The sequence below is a fragment of the Mustela putorius genome, unplaced genomic scaffold (assembly GCF_011764305.1).
Source record: "Mustela putorius furo isolate JIRA1106 unplaced genomic scaffold, ASM1176430v1.1 tig00000228_pilon_pilon_pilon, whole genome shotgun sequence".
NCBI lineage: Eukaryota > Metazoa > Chordata > Mammalia > Carnivora > Mustelidae > Mustela > Mustela putorius.
Genome location: NW_025421322.1, coordinates 4,159,846 through 4,174,711, shown reverse-complemented (window position 1 = coordinate 4,174,711; position 14,866 = coordinate 4,159,846). Strand labels below are relative to the sequence as shown.

The following is a 14,866-nucleotide window of genomic DNA, read 5'->3' as shown; positions in this document are numbered from 1 at the left end:
CTGTTCCTTTGTTCCTCATCTCAGTGAAAGGGGCCCTACTGTGTACCCAGCTCTTCAAACTAGGACCCTAGGTTTACCTACTGTGCCCTTTCCCTTAGCCATCATCTTGAATTAACCATCAACTCCTACTGATTCAAACACATTACAATCCCACAAATGTGTGTAACTCTCTTCAGTAACATTACCCTTTTCTTCATTGCAATATTGCAACATTCTCCTACCAGCCCTGCCTCCTCTCTTTGACCCTCAACCACCCTGCTCCTTAAATTGGTTTCTGAAGTAGAAATATGATAAAAAGTTCCAAATGCTCTCTTTAGCACTCAGTCCAAAACTTTTAAAATGGCTTTCAAGGCCTTTCATAGTCCAGAGATTGCTGATCTCATCAGGCATTAACTCACACACTCTTGTTCCTTTCTGCCATTCCAGTGAACTTAGTTTCAGGTTCCCCAAACCTGACCCACTGTTTCTCCTCTAGCTCATAATTAAGCTCTTATCTTAAACGTGGACTATTCCAGGAAATTTTTCCCAAGTCCCAAGTCTGAGTAAAAGCTTCCTTCAATGTGGATTCATACTACCTTGTTTTATAATGATGTTTTAATACCTTTTAGTTATATGCTTTACATATATACACATGCATATATATGTGTGTGTGTGTATATGTAAAGCATATAAGTAAAAACACACACACGTGTGTGTGTGTGTGTGTGTGTGTGTGTGTATCTCTTCAATGAACTATAAGCTCATGAATAAGTGAAAAGGGTTTTTTCATCTTTATATCCTATAGTCCTAGTACAAAGTAAATTGTGCTGAAAGAATGAAGATCACTACCTGGTTACCTGAAAGAGTCCTTTAAATGAATATACATTAATAAAAAGAACATCAGACCTCTTGACCCTAAGGACATTTGACCACCCCAAAAAGTTTACTTTATTCTTTTCTTCTCTCCCTGAAAATTTATGTATTCTACACAAGATTAGTAATTCTAACAAAATCTTATTTTAAGGATAACAGGCAATTAATAATTTAACAATATCAAACTGATTTAAGGGGGGGAAACACCTCTTACCTAGTAACTGCTAGTTTAAAGTTGCATATTTTTCCTTCCCCCTCCATTCATTGGCTGCCCATCACTTCCTTTCTTCCCCCAAAGATTATTCACTAAATTCTGCCTGCCTTTCATCAACTGTAACTCATTATATCAGAAAATTTCATGCTCATATTTGGGGGAACTTTAAATTCTTGACTTTTCTTTTTCCTGTTCCTCTCCTACTTCCTATCCAGTCACTCCAAGAAAATGTTTTATTTCTCTACTGCAGTCCAGAATTAACCCCAATCATAGCTAGTAATCATACATAATACATGAGTGAAGGAAAAAAAAAACAAAAAACAAAAACAAACTACAGTTTAACCCCTGAACACAGGTTTGAACTGTGTGAGTCTACTTACATGCAATTTTTTTCAATAAATATAATACAGTTTATAAATGTATTTTCTCTTCCTTATGATCTTCTTAATAATGTTTTCTTTCTCTAGTCTTCTTTATTGTCAGAACACAATATATAATGTAAAGGCTCCTTCTGGGCAACAGGCTTAAACAATGGATTATAGAACAAGGCAAAAGGGCCAACAGTAACCCCAAACCCCTGGCTGATACAGACAGGCCCAGGAAGGCACCTACTTCAAAATATCCATAGGCCCTTGCGCTTGCTTCGGCAGCACATATACTAAAATCAGAACGATACAGAGAAGATGAACATGGTCCCTGTGCAAGAACGACACTCAAATTCATGAAATATTTAAAAAAAAAGCATTTTTTAAAAAGGCCCTAACTAGCCAATGGGCTACTTAAAAATCAGACACAATTAACAAAAGAATAATAATAATAATAATAATAATAATAAAGAAAAAAGAAAATTCCATATATACCCATAGGTCCTTCTCTCTAAATACAGTCCCCATCTACTGCATCCTGGCAGAGAGTCTCTCCTCTGCTGTCCTGCCCACCACTCCTCCTGAGGTGCATTCAATAAACTTCTATCTCCTTTGTTGGACCTCAGTTGTTTCACCACCTGCACTCCTGGCTTCCACCCAATTAGGCTGCTCCATTCCATCAGGAGAGATACCACATTATAATACATCCAACATACAAAATATGTGTTAACTCTTTATGGTATCAGTAAGGTTCCTGGTGAACCTAGCTAAATTTGGGGGGAGCCAAGTTACACATGGATTTACTATGTGGGGAATCAACGCCCCAAAACCCTGTGTTCAATGGTCAGCTACAAAATCAGAGTAAAACTTAAAATCAGACTAAAAACCACACAAAGCAGCACTGTTATCAATCTCTGATGTCCATGAAATGCCAATAAATATCTTTAAATGTCTCTCTGAAAATATCTTTTTTTTTTTTACTATTCCATTCTCCTAAGTCTTCTTTTATCTTAAATACATGACTCAGATATGTTTATTCTTAAATAAAGTACTATTTCTAATTCCTTCTAGTTTTCATTAAAAATTTAGAGTATCTCAACTTCATTGTTGAGTTTAACAAAAAATTTGAGTTGGCCTTGGATTTCACCTATGACAGTTCTTTGTTCCTATATAAGAAATGCATTCAAATATTTTAAAGAGCTAACTTTCAAGTGAACACTTATATCAAATTAATTGAAGGTTTTGTTTTGTACTATCCCAGAGAGCTGATTAACGATAAAATAAAATTTCAGGGACGCCTGGATGGCTCAGTTGGTTAAGCAGCTGCCTTCGGCTCAGGTCATGATCCCAGCGTCCTGGGATCGAGTCCCATATCGGGCTCCTTGCTCCGCAGGGAGCCTGCTTCTCGTCTGACTCTGCCCTTCCACTCTGTCTGCCTGTGCTCGCTCTCTCGCTCGCTCTCTCTGACAAATAAATAAAATCTTTAAAAAAAATAAATAAAATAAAATAAAATTTCAATTATATTTAAAGAAAAATATATTTTAATCATAAATGAAAATAAATTATAGAAAAAATAAAGTGATTTAAACATTTTACTCACTGGAGTAAAACTACTTAAGAAGAAATCCAAATTATGCTGACTTGAAATCTGGTATTTTATTCAGATATACACTAAGACCCTCAAAACCCCTGTAAAAACTAAACTGTATACTCTGTGGCTTTCAGGGCACATATGTGCTTTCAAATTGAAATTTTATTTCAATATTAAGGATTATATAAGAATTAAGAATTAATGTGTAGGAATGCCTACTTATAAGGAAAATAATCATAATAACCCATGAACAATTTAGTTGTAAATAAGTATTTTGGAAAAAAAAACTATTTAAAAATATTTATGCTTGCAGAAAACATCAAATACTACAGGAGAATAAAAATATGAATGAGAAATGACTCATAATCCCATCAAGCACTGATAGTCACAAAATTCAGTAATTTTTCTATTAACGTTAATACATGAGTATATGTAAACATGTATTCGTATGCTTAAAAATTTTAAAGCTACATATAACTTTATCAGAGGTAGGTTTATATTTTTATTTTCTACATAAGCTTTTAATATGAATATTTTGGGACACCTGGGTCACTCAGTCAGTTAAGCATCTGCCTCAGGCTCAGGTCACAATCCCAGGGTCCTGGGATCCCATCCCGCATCTGTCTCCTTGCTCAGTGGGGAGTCTGCTTCTCCCTCTGCCTGCTCTGACTGTTCGGCCTAAAGCACTCCCTGCTTCCGCACTCTCTCTGACCAATAAATAAATAAAGTCTTTTAAAAAATGAATATTTTCTGCAAAAAAAAAAAAAAAAAAAAAAAAAAAAATGAATATTTTCTATAATACATATTTTCTATTGGCTGATATAAAAGGTGTCCTTCTATGGATATACTCTATTTTATAATTTGCCTACTAGTAGACCACAAAGATGACTTATGATTATTGTAACTAAACTGACGTGAATACCCTTGTGCCTTAGATTCAAGTCTTTAAATGGATCTTAGATTACTCCATTAGAATATAGTCTGTAAATGGGATTAAAAGGATGCCCACTCTTAAGGTCCTTAATAATTTTTTAAATTGATTTTTGGAGAATTTGTACCAATTTATGGTCCTACCAGACATTTATGAAAGTGCTCATCTCAGAAATTTCTCAGCTTTCAGCTTTATAATTTATTACATATCAATTTGACAGGCAAAAGTGTTCCTTATTATTGTTTTAACATCCATTTCTTTCACTAGTTATCAGTTTGAGTTTTTTCATGCATTTTTAATCATTTGTTTCTTATTTTTGTCTCCTTTAGACATTTTGCTGTGATGCATTTATATTTTTGTTTTCGGTATTTATCTGTAACTGAGTTCTGTAGAACTTCAGTATACTCTTGCACTTACTTTCATATTATTTCAAAATTCTATATTTTCAGCAGAAAAAAATCAGATAACACATAATTTTTACATTTGAAGAAGGTCTCTTCTAATTTAGCTAACATGACATAAAAGATTTAATTCTCATGGCACCTTGGTGGCTCAGTCGGTTAAGCACCAACCTTCGGCTCAGGTCATGATCCCAGTGTCCTGGGACGGAGCCCTGCATCAGGCTCCCTGCTCAGAGAGGAATGCGCTTTTCCCTCCCTCTGCTTCTTCCCCAGCTTGTGTGCTCTCTCTCACTCACTTTACCTCTCAAATAAATAAAATCTTTACCACCCCCCCCAAAAAAAGATTTAATTCTCAAAAGAAAAAATTCAATATAATAAATAACCAACTAAAATAAAAATGTTACAATCAAGAGAACGTTACCTCTGTGACTTTTGGGAACTCCTCTCTCTTGTATACACACAGCCCCTCCCCTCCTCTTTCTAATACCTATAGCAGTCCCTAACACACAGTACATATTCAAATATTTGTTGTATGAATCCCTTCCATGGGAAAGCTTTTTAATAAATTAGAACACATTATATACTTAAAAGTCAGGTTAGAACATTTTATTTATTTAATTAATACAAAACAAAACCAAAGCAACTTTTTGCCTGTTAAGTGGTAGGTACTGACAAAACACCTGGCTGAAGAGAACTTAATATGACAAGGTTTCAAAAGTTAACTCAAGTTACAGTCTACAGAATTAGCCCACAATTACTCAACAATCAATACCTCCTTTGAACATGAGGAAACTGTTACTTCATCACTGCCCTCTGCCGGTGGCATTATTTCCCTTTAATTTTCTCTCCATGTACTGAATCTTTGCCTCACAAAATTACTTTTGACCTGACTCTATATTTAAACCACCCACAGCTAAAAATAGCCTAGCCATCTGGAATTTAGTAAGGCTTGTAGGAAAAAAATTGTGCTTCAATGAAAAGCTCTGCATTGTTTTGAGTACACTCCAGGTTATCGGAGTCTGAATCTATAGACTCTGCACCTTTCACTGCCTTTGAACTTTCTTAAAAACTATTAACATTGTAGATAACTGAGAGCAATGCAAAGCAATTCTTGACTAGAGATGTAAATAAACTGTCATGTATAAGTTCAACTGACTGTCTTTCCCCACTATGGAAGAAGCTAGTTTTGTGTCCCTTTCCAATTTAGTACAGTATTACTGATTTCTGTTTCTTATTTTTAGTTGTCCTTGATCTGGTTGTAACATGTGCTTGGTTCTTTCATTGATAATGATGCTAATAATCTTTAACATCTGTCCATTTTATATTTACACAAGAGTCATAATGTACTTTTTTTTTTAATTATTCTTTAACACACTGGGGCCAAACTATATTTCCCCCCACAGGCCAATTTAGAAATAAAATAATGTGGGCCTGTAGACAACAAGGCTATACCCAAAGAGCAAAAAATCATTTCTTTTGGACCATCCTGTATGTACCAAATACCCATCATGTACATGTCATGATCCCTTAAGAACTCAGTTTCTCAAGAGGAAGAAATCTTATAGTTGGGTCTGTCATGTGGTATGGTCCAAGTACTGTGGTGCTGCTTAGAAGGGAGTTACTGACTGGGAAGGGAAAAAGCAAATGAGGAGGAAGAGTAAGGACTAAAGTCAGAGGAAGGTGAAAATAAAAGAAACAAGAAGACTCCCAAAGAAGTGCTTAAACTCTCCCACATTAATGGATAGCTGACTCTATCATGTATTCACAAAACAAAGCAATGGCATAAGGATGATTCCTATGTATACTGTATTGGCAAAAGAAATGTAAAAGCAACAGAATCAAGTTTTTCCTACAAGGGATGAGACAAATGGGGAAGAGTTAAGTGGCAAAGTCTGGTATGAATCTCACTTCTAAGTGTTTCATAAATCAATTCCTACTGGTTCAATAAGACCACTACTTTTCTTTTGGCCTACATGACAGCTACTATACAGCCAACTTCAAAACTGGATGGGAAAGGCAAAGCCAAAAACTTGCTTTGAAAACATAACATTTTCTAAAATGTAAATTGAAATAATAATGCTATCTTGTTTATTCATAAAAATATATAAAACATTACACATTTTCTGGTAGTATTCACTTGAAGTCCATTACAACCTGAAACACTTCTTATAATTTATTATTTACAAATGAAGCCTCTACTTATTTACTTTGAATGCCAGTTTTTTATTATAGAGGCAGTAAAAAATGCAAAATTTTGACCTTGCTCTATAAATGAAGGAAACAACTGGTCACCCACAAGTCTCAAGGGATATCTCCCCCTGGATTCCCTCCAGAATCTGGGACCTTTCAAAGGAGTAAAGTAATTTCCTGTTGCTATTGAGCCTGTTCCTGACTTCTAGCATCATGGCATCCAGGAGATATTTCAATCACAAACATTCTGGGACAAGGTAAAGGATTCAGTCCTAGCTTCAAAACTGCACATACACAGGTTTATAGAACTTGAAGAAAATTTTTAATAGGGATCAGTTGAGTGTAGAGAACAAGGTAGGAAATGAGAAGACTCAAGAGAAAAACTTAAAGTTTTAAAGGAAAACATGATTAAAATAGAGTAATTTCTAGACAGAGTAACTAATACTATCAAATACATATCAGCTTTAATATAGGTATATTTTAAATATATCTGTATAAATTCCCTTTATTATCTGAGATGGAAATTTATACTTATTCAACTTGAAAACATTGTGTTTTCAAGATATTAAACATTGTGTTACAAGGTATTACTAAAACTTTTCCAAAAATAATTATTGTCAAAACTCATTTGGCAAATACTCTGCCAAACCTTTCATAGTGTATGTGCATGAATGTCTTAACGGAAAAAAGAAAACTTAAGTAATTAGTAGGATTAAAAAAATTCTCTGCACTATAAATGCAACATTCTCAAAAGGCTATGTCCTGGTTACTATCATAATCCTTTAGAAATTGTTTATATTATGATTAAAAATCACTTTGCTCCTATATTCCCACAACTAGTTCGTATGGTAAAGAGATCAGCAAACTTACTTTTATGCGTAACATCTTTAACATTTGCTCCCCTTTCTGTGCTTGTGATTAAATGTAACATTTTGAAATCCCAAAGTTCTGAGAAAAACATAAATCCTTGTCTCACAGCTGCTGTTTGACTCTGGAAACACATGCATTTTCTTTTCAAGCATCTACCATCAAAACTCCCAAAGGGCTAGGACTGGAGAACACCTGCATCTCTTCATTTAGTTCCAATAACAGAGCCTAAACTCCAAAATTACAAAAATAGACGTTCTGTTCAGCTGTAGTTACATTTTGCCCCTAATTCCCGTGAACAAAAATGCTAGGAGCATGAAATCATTCAGGCAAGCTCTGTCATCAAGAGGATAAGATTTTTTGCACCAGAAGCCCAGTGGGAACATGATAGAAAACTGGCAACAATTACAGATAAAGTACATAGTAAAGTCCTTGGGGAGGAGAGAGGAAATGTAATAAGATAGATGGGTATAATTTTTACACATTTATGCCCAAACCACAAATGTGAATTGTCTTTAATTGCTACAATATATAAGCATTCTTACTCATGTGTCCTGTCAAAAATACTAAAAACATAACTTCAAGGCAATTCACTTAATTCTACATTATAAGGAGAATTATTTTGGAACAAAAAACATTCCCCATAAATTAAAATTTACAATCTAAAGTACTGCCTCCATCTTAGAAACTCCTTAGCAATTCACATTCTAACCAACCAACGTGAATGGTGAAATAAGATTGTGCACATTTGTTGGTATCAACAAATGTTGATATGTTTTAATCAAAAAAGAGAACTACCCCCCAATTTAACTGAATTTCCAGAGATGAGAGTTGTAATTGTGACTTTCCTTACCAATAACAGTGATCAAAAGTTGCCTATATTTGATGGATAAAATATAAAATAACTTTTACTATATGACAAACTAGCAAACTTAAAAATTTTGTATTTATTTATCAAGCTGAGTACACTGGGGACTAGGAAGATTGGCTTAAACTATTTTATTTAAATGACATTTTAAGAGGGACACTTGTTTTTCATTATTTTTTAAAAATCATTATCAAATAATTCTAATTTTCTAATATTAGGAGAACATACTTATTTTCCATTTTATATATAAAAGCAAAAATAGCATATCCAACCTACTTGTACAAGTAACTACAGTCAAATAGATACTTTCAAAGATATCTTCCTTATTAATGGTTGGCCCAAATCAATTAGATGAAATTTCACAGAAGTAAGTATGAAGTTCTACAGGTAAATTCATAAACTAATTTTCGTAGAAATAAGTGTGAAGTTCTTCATGTAAATTCATGAACAATACTCATAAATAGTATAGATATATGAAATTAAAAATTGTCTTAAGAGTAGTTTATGCGAAAAATAATTGTTTCCAGTGCCACATAAGCTCAAAACAAAAAGTAACTAAGTAGAAGTTCACTACACAAATCTGGAAAATATACTCTTTACTTTGTGCTATGTGGAGGATTGTGTTAAATTTTTTTAAAAAACACATTTTCAAACAAGTAGCGGAAGTAATCAATATCGCAATGAATCTGAACACATCATAAGGGAAATGACTAAAATAAATTTATTATGTTTAGCCTGGACTATTAAGTTTAAAAAAAAAAAAAAGCTTTTATGGAACATCTACCATATGCAGGGGAAAAAGAAGGAACAATTGAACTAGTGCTCAAATTTACAGCATTAAGAGGGAAGTAGTGCCATTAACTGAAATAGTGAATAATGGAGTATGAAATGGGGTGGGAGGATTACACTGAATTTAGTTTTAAATGTGTTAGGCACCATTAAAATATCCACAGGGAAACAGTCAAGAGGTGGCTGAAATTTCGAGTCTGGATTTCAAAAGAAAATAAATGGAAAGAAATAAACATATGGTTGGTTGCTAAAAACAGTAGTGTCGATTACATCATCCCAGTAGAAAGAAAACTAGGAACAAAATCTCATGAATGACCTATATTTAAGGTACAAAAGAAAAAAACATAGAGGTAGTCCTGCCTTATCTGCAGGTACACTTTCCATGGTTTCAGTTACCCATGGTCAACACAGTCCAGAAGCAGATGATCCTCCTCCAACATAACCTCAGAATGTCAACAGTAGCCTGTTATTACAATGCCAACATCATTCCCCTCACTTCCTCTCATCACATAGGCATTTTATCATCTCTTCATCACAAGAAGGATTAAGTACATTACAATAAGCTATTCTGAGAGAGAGACCATATTCATAAAATTTTTATTATGGTATATTGTATAACTGTTCTATTTTATTACTCATTATTGGTGTAAGACTCTTACTATACCTAATTTAGAACTCAAACTTTATTATATATGTATGTATAGGTAAACACATAGTATATACAGCATTTAAAACTATCTGCAGTTTCAGACCTCCACTAGAGGTGTTAGAGATAAGGAGGGACTACCACAGTTGAGGAGAGACATGTAAATGGTTCGGCAAGGAGACCTACATTGTTCTGATGTCAAAAATTGTGAGCCTAAGATTTTACCCTACCACCCTTATGAATAACGTCAAAGAAGACTCCTGAGTCAGAGACAAAGGACTTTATTACTAATGGAAGAGCAAACAGCATGACTATCAACACATTTGCATCAGTACCCTTTGCCCCCAAGTTTCACAGGAGTGATGACAAAGATGTATCCAGATGGATGTCTGCACACGCAGAGCGATGCAGGATTAGAAATGAATCCTGAGTTGAGGAACCAAATCTTTTTTTTTTTTTAAGATTTTATTTATTTATTTGACAGAGAGAGATTACATGTCGGCAGAGAGGCAGGCAGAGAGAGAGAGAGGAGGAAGCAGGCTCCCTGCTGAGCAGAGAGCCTGATGTGGGACTCGATCCCAGAACTCTGGGATAATGACCTGAGCCGAAGGCAGCGGCTTAACCCACTGAGCCACCCAGGCACCCCAGGAACCAAATCTTTTTTAATGGGCAGTTAACATACCCTCCACTGGCTCCAGAGGGACACTAAATCTATCTTCCAAGGCTGATGACCATACAAACATCCTTGAATAGATACTCCAGAACAAAGGCCAATCCGTGCCACCATTCACAAGATATACATAAACTCAAAAGACCTACAGAGACTCCTGTATTAACACTGGTGGCCAAGAAAGACTAAGGTTTCAACAGAAAGGATATGATCGTAAGTAAATTCTGAAGACTAAAGATGATGAAAATTGAGACAGAGAAATAAGGCAAGAAAAATAAGATAGTAAGTCTTGTCAGGTTTATTGAGGACTGATATATTATTTCATGTCATTTAAAAGACTAAAATCAAACCAAGAAATGGAAGTTATAGTACAACAAACAGAGGATCTAATAGTAATTAGAGCTATCTAACAAAAAAAGATTCTAGCAGATATTCTCTCCATCAACAGATATGTACATAAAGAGAAGAAAGAGGAGTGAGAAAGGGGGAAGGCTATTAACAACTATTAACGACTTACTACTTATTAAGTTTATACCCTTGACCACCTGCCATAAATGTTTAGTTCTTCATTCATTCAACAAATGATTTCTCAAAGCATTCCCTATGTGTCAGGCCATGGTAAGTCCTGGAGATAAAATGACAAGCAACCAGTAACTAACTCTGCCCTCCCACAAATCACTATCAAGTAGTGAAGACAGACAGCATTCAAATCACCCAACTAAGTAAATATATACTGTCATTAAGTGTTATCAAAGTATAGTTAACTATAAAAAGGAATATAGCAGAACTACTTAATCAAATTGGGTTGTGGGAAATAGGGTAAAGAGTATCAGGGAAGGCTTCCTTGAAGAGGGAGTAGTTGAGCTATGATCTTAAGACTAAGCTAGAATTAAACAGGTATAAGATGAAAAGTTAAGGGTAATTGTGAGAATCCCACGCAGGAAAAACAGCATATACAAAAGCATAATCACCAATGAGAAACTGAAAGAAGGCCAAGAGATCTAGAGCGTGAAGAAGGAGACACATTTTAAAAAGACCTAACATTGGCTTAGAAATTGAAATGAAGACCCTTTGATTCTAAATTTATATAGTACTTTGTAATCATTTTATATTCTTAAAAAGCAGACACTCAAAATTTATTTAGACATTAATACATGGATTAACAAGGACTCAGAACTTTTTAACAAGTAGAACCTGCTATAAACCATAGGCAAAATACAGCATATGAAGAAGAGCTGGTCTATATTAAAAAGGGAAAAATGTTTAGAACACATCTTAAAATATTTTACATACAACAAGTCACCAAGTGCTTCTACCTCAGTCAAAGAAGTCAAGAAAGCAGCTTATTTCTCTATTTGATTCCTAATATTTACACAAATGTAAAATATAAAAAGCATCATAGGGCGCCTGGGTGGCTAAGTCAGTTAAGCAACCAACTCTTGATTTCATCGGATCCTGGGAATGAGCCCTACCTGGGGTTCCATGCTCAGCAGTGAGTCTGCTGGAGATTCTCAACTTTTCCTTCTGCCCCTCCCCAACACTGTTCCCATGCTCTAAAATAGGAAAGAAAAGAAATAGAAATGTCACTAAGTGATACCCATGAATAGTGACAATGAGTACAGGATGTGGGCTGACACACTGGACTCCCACAAGAGCCTTGAGCTACTTCACTACAATCAGAGACAGTTAAACAGATAATGCAACAGGGCAGGGTAGGGTAGGGGGGCAGTCCGGGGAGTGTTAGTTAAGGGAGTTGCTGAGTCTTCAAAAACAAAGAAGTGCTGTGGTTCTTCCTCTCTCTCATTCTTCTTCTTCTTCTTCTTTATTTTTTTTTTTTTTTACATTTATCTCTGAGAGAGAAAGAGAGCAGGCATGCAGGAGCCAGGGAGGGGCAGAGGGAGAGCATATTTCTTATTAATACCCAATCCCCATTAATAAAGGTGTCCATCCCTCACATTCTGAAATCAGAATCAAAAAACTCTGTCTTAGGGTGCCAGCTGGCTCACCTGGAAGAGCATCAGTCTTGATCTCCAGGTCCTAGGTTCAACCCTCATGCTGCCTCTTTATTCTAACTAACCTTTTCTCAAAACTTACTTCCTGACTTCTACAATACATCTAAAACATGTTCTGGTCCTAGTTTTAATCCCCCACCTCCACAGTGGGAGCGGGTACATAAAGGTAGTTGTCTTCCACACTTGATATTCAGAAGCCAATTATAATGATCAGAGACAACACTAAAATACACAATTTGTTTCACACCATTTGACTGATCACTTATTACTCTAAATGCAAATACTTCTCATTCAAATTCTATAAATCCATGGGAAAAGTTCATTAACAACCTTAGCTGGATATGTTTGTGAAACAGACAGCAAGGATGACTTGTGCTTCCCTTTAATTGTTCAACTAGAAGGATTTAACTACCCAGAATCTCTTTTTAAGAAAGATTAGCAATGACTTCTGGCTGTGTCATTTCCTTTACATAATCCAATCTCAAAAAACAAATAAAAGTAAACGTGATCATCACTTTCTTATTCATTCACTCATTAAATATTTGTTGACAGTCAACTGTATACAGGATATTATTCTAGACACAAGAATACAGTAACAATCAAAACAGAAAACTTCCTGCTTAAATGAAGCATAATTTCTAAGAGCAGGACAAAATAATCAATAAGATAAATCAGTAATATACATACTATGGTAAAACTGTGGTAAGTACTAAGAAAAAGTGAAGAGTAGAAAAATAAGAAGTATGTGTCAATGTGTGTGTGCATATGTGTACATGCACCTGTTTTTAGGAAAGAAAAAAATTTTGTATCCAATGGCCATGTAAGTCCTTGCTAAAGGGTGATATTTCAATAAGGTCTTAAAGGATTGTTAATAAAATTATTTTTTCATTTAAAATGTATTTATGATTTGCCCACTCCTGAGTTATACATAGACACACATATACATCTCCAATTTAAATCTTGTCTTAAGAACATAAGATTAATCAATATTATTTTAAAACTGGCTTTAAAAAATACTTCTAAGCTTTCTTGTAACCATATCATAAACACCATATTATAAATACCTGAGCCATGAATGTGGGTGGCAGTTTCAAGGTAGATGGAAAATTTAAATTTAAAAGTGCCCTAAATTAAGTATGTGAATGTAGCTTAAGTGAAAACACATTTCATTTTAGGATTGAAACATACCCAAAGAAGTAATTTCAAAGTATCAAACACATAAAATCACATTAAAATTTTTTTTTAAGATTTTATTTATTTATTTGACAGACAGAGATCACAAGTAGGCAGAGAGGCAGGCAGAGAGAGAGGAGGAAGCAGGCTCCCTGCTGAGCAGAGAACCCGATGTGGGGCTCGATCCCAGGACCCTGGGATCATGACCTGAGCCGAAAGCAGAGGCTTTAACCCACTGAGCCACCCAGGCGCCCTCACATTAAAATTTTACACAGAAATCCAAAAACATATCATTGAACATTAAGAGCGATTGTGAAGATTAGGTAAATTTTCTTACAATAAGAAAAAATGTAAAACTTCACCCTAAAAATAAAATTTTTTTTAACAGTAGTTTACTTCTGGGCCTATATAAAAGATTGGAAATGCAAGTACTTTTTTATGACCCTAGAAACGGATTTCAATCACAAATAATAATATAAAATATTGTTATGAGAAAGATCAGATTATAAACTAAACTGATTACTTCTGTGTATAAGGCAAAACAAAAACTGAGGAGGCCCTGTCCAACTTTAATATGTGGTAGGTTCAAATAAACTTAGTCCCTTCTCAGGGACTAAATTCTAATTCTAAAAATTCTAACTGGATGGGCTGATCATTTTAATATCATTTTAATGATGTGATGATTTGAAAACAAAACCTATCAAAAATTACCAAATGGAGGGGTGCCTCAGTGACTCAGTCTGTTAAGCATCCAAGTCTTGATTTCAGCTCAGGCCATGATCTCCGGGCTGTGAGACTGAGCCCTGCACTGGGCTCAGCCCTCAGTGTGGCCTCTACTTGAGATTTTCTCTCTTCCTCTGCCTCTCCCCCACCACCTCCCACTGCCTCTGTCAAATAAGTAAGTAAGCAAATAAATAAGTAAATAAATAAATAAAATCTTAAAAATAAAAAACTATTTGGGTAACTATATAAAGAAGTTTATCAAACAGCATATTTAAGGAACATGATTAAATAGGCATTTTAAAAATCGTGATATTTATTTAACCTCGAAAACTTTCTCCCTACAAGTAAATGACATAGACTAAATCTGGCCCACACTTTGTTTTCTGTGAATAAAGTTTAACTGAAATACAGTACTATCCATTCATTTGCATTTTATTTACAGCTATTTTTGTGCCATAATAGCAGAATGATAGCTAACAGAGAGAAAATACGGCCCACAAGGTCTTAAATATTAGTTATCTGGCTCTTTATTAAAATGTTTATCAGTCTCTGCCTTAAAAGACAGATATTTTAT

The 14,866-nt window shown here is 34.7% G+C and overlaps 1 protein-coding gene and 1 pseudogene across 9 annotated transcripts in view; one reads left to right on the top strand and one right to left on the bottom strand.

Annotated features, from left to right (window-relative positions):
- Positions 1 to 14,866, bottom strand: part of VPS13B (vacuolar protein sorting 13 homolog B) — a 762,523-nt gene that overhangs the window by 523,753 nt on the left and 223,904 nt on the right. The gene's annotated exons all lie outside the window — the stretch shown is intronic.
- On the top strand, positions 1,701 to 1,815 carry LOC123391512 (annotated as a pseudogene).